Source organism: Limulus polyphemus, unplaced genomic scaffold, assembly GCF_000517525.1.
Source record: "Limulus polyphemus unplaced genomic scaffold, Limulus_polyphemus-2.1.2 Scaffold34, whole genome shotgun sequence".
In the NCBI taxonomy this organism is placed as follows: domain Eukaryota; kingdom Metazoa; phylum Arthropoda; class Merostomata; order Xiphosura; family Limulidae; genus Limulus; species Limulus polyphemus.
In genome coordinates this window covers 1,508,847-1,511,823 of record NW_013665644.1, presented here as the reverse complement: position 1 = coordinate 1,511,823, position 2,977 = coordinate 1,508,847, and positions in this window count along the sequence as shown.

Sequence of the window (2,977 nt, the reverse complement as noted above, 5' to 3'; positions counted from 1 at the left end):
CTCTCGTGTAGCTTTGCGCGAAATTCATAACAAACAAACCCAAAGTATGGTACACGTACCTCTGGTGGTACACGATATTATTTTAGGTGGTACGCGGACGACCTTTTTATTTTAATAATTATATATTTATTTTAATGTGTATTAGAAAAAAAAAGTATAAGAAAAAATAAATTTTAACGCGGTTATTACATTATCTGCCAACAATTAAACATTGACTATTATTCAGAGGGCGTGCGCGTCATCTGGTCTGGTTTATTATAACAATGTCATTGTGAGACGAGAAAAATAATGTTTTGAAATAAATATTATGGTAAGTGATATTGGTTTTTTTCATTTATCCTAGTGTTATAAAATTTATTTTAAAATAAATTTATTTAAATGAAATAGTGAGTCGATTTAAAGAAAAATATTAAGTAAAACGTAAGTAATAGTACAGGTGGTACGGAGATATGGCAAAAATCGTGAAGGTGGTACGCAAATGACTGAAGTTTGGGAAGCACTGAGCTAATGGATTGCACATATTTTTTGTTTCTTGCTGAGACAGAAAGCTTCACGGTGCTTTAGGTTTGGCCACGTTTGATCTTTTTTTTTCATTTTTTAAGATATGAATGAAAAATAAGTTATAATTTCGTTAGTTCTGGTTAGGTGCGTTGCAGGATGTTTTTCTGCATACATTTTATTCTGCGCAACCATAAAATAAGCTACTATATCTAGTCCATTTTGGAACGGGCGCGACCTAAAAGCTAGAGTGACCAGAATGTGAATTTGAGGGTTCACGTCCTGTTCCCACAAAAACGCGCTTCACACTTTGGGGCTGCGGGCGCGATACAAGAGTAACTGTCAAATGCCATTATTGTGTTCAAAACAAATGTAGCTCAAAGGTTGGTGGTGTGTGCTAATGACTAGCGTATCAGTTCAAGATTAGGGACGGCTATATGCAAATAGCCCTTGTGTATGTAAGATTTTCGCGAAAATCCTCAAACTTTTCCATTTTCCTTTTGAAATTATACATTTTAGAAATACGTTTACATTTTTATCAGAGAATTGCAGACTTTAATTCAGTTAACTTTGATTAAGATTATTTATCAATTTTTATTTACACTCTAGAGGATTCTAGCTTCTCTCTCTCTAACTGTAGATTCCTGTTGCAACACGGTCGTGAGAGCGCAGTCAAATCAGCATGACACTGTTCATAATTCCGAAACACCCATCACAGTAAGACTAACATTTGAATATAATTGAAAAATTGAAAAAAAATAATAGAAACCTGTAAAATGCATATGTGTTACCAGTAAATTTCCCGATAAAATTCACGGGCAACAGCAACCACGCAGAAAATTGTTACACACGTTGTTAGAACGACCATTTACGTGTTATTGTTAATTCTCAAGTAAGTCTTTCTAGCCTATATGTTATATGAGAGCTCCCAAGATCTATTTCATCTCCATTAGGGGAGCCCCGGTGTGAAAATCTAAACGCAGATACTTATTTCGAACGATCTTTACACGCCAGAGTTCAGGTAACCTGAGTATCTATTCTTGGGAGCCCCGGTGTGAAAATCTAAACGCAGATACTTATTTCGAACGACCTTTACACGCCAGAGTTCAGGTAACCTGAGTATCTATTCTTGGGAGCCCCGGTGTGAAAATCTAAACGCAGATACTTATTTCGAACGATCTTTACACGCCAGAGTTCAGGTAACCTGAGTATCTAGTCTTGGGAGCCCCTAAAATCCTTTTGATTCTCATACGGACTCAAATTTATGTATTTGCAAAATTCGAACTTACAATATTTCTGACCAGCTCTTACAAAATAATACCAGTTTTTGAAAAATCGGTTCAGAGAAATCTAAAAGCTTTCCCAAAACCTCTTCACTCCCATTTTTGAACCCACTCTCACCCTCTCAAAACTATCAAGTTGTTTCCAAGTGATTTTTCTCATGTTTCATTACTGTATGTCTGTAATTTGTCAAAATAAAAGCTTCTCCGTGTCGTTTGTTTGTGTCGCGTGCCTATAATGCATTAACACAAAAACTTTTGCACAATGTGTTTGTAATGGGTCGACACAATAAGTTATGTATGTCTATAATGTGTCACCGGAAAAAATCTTGTGTCTGTAACGTATCAGAAAAAAACAACAAAAAAACTTGTATATGCTATGTTTTTATAATATGTAACACAGAAAAAACTCTTTATCTTATGTGTTACATGAAAGCCTATATGTTACATGTGTATAATGTATCAACCCCAAAACATCTTAATTATCTGTTTGTAATGTGTTATATAAAACCTCTTTATGCCTGTAATGTATCAACAAAAAACGTATGTATTTACTATTTGTAATGTGTTATATAAAACCCTCTTTGTGTCTATAACGTATGACTGCAACAAACCTGTGTGTTTAAAGTGTTTACAGTGTGTTTATAGTGCACCTTGAGAGAGAACTTTAGAATACTACGAGTCTGTAATGCATCAACACAGAATTTCTGTAAATGTCTATATTGTGTCAATAAAACATTTATGTATATTATATCTAATGTATTAACACAAAACACTTCTATACGTCATATGTCTATAAAGGTGTCAAGACATAAAACTCATATACACTGTGTAAATTTAGTCGTCAACACTGTAATTCTCTTTATGCTATTTGTCTGGAGTAATGAACACAGTAAACTTTTTTATACTACGTTTAGTAGTAAACTTAAACTGTGTGTTGAACGTCTGTAGTTACCAACACGATTTCTGTATGTAGTGTCAACAACATAGATTTATATACGCTGTGTTACTGCAGCCGTCAACTGTGTGTTGAACGTCTGTAGTTACCAACACGATTTCTGTATGTAGTGTCAACAACATAGATTTATATACGCTGTGTTACTGCAGCCGTCACCATAATAGACTTTCTTTATCCAGTGTCTCTAACGTATCTGTAACATACTTCTTTGTTCAGTGTCTCTAACGTATCTGTAACATAC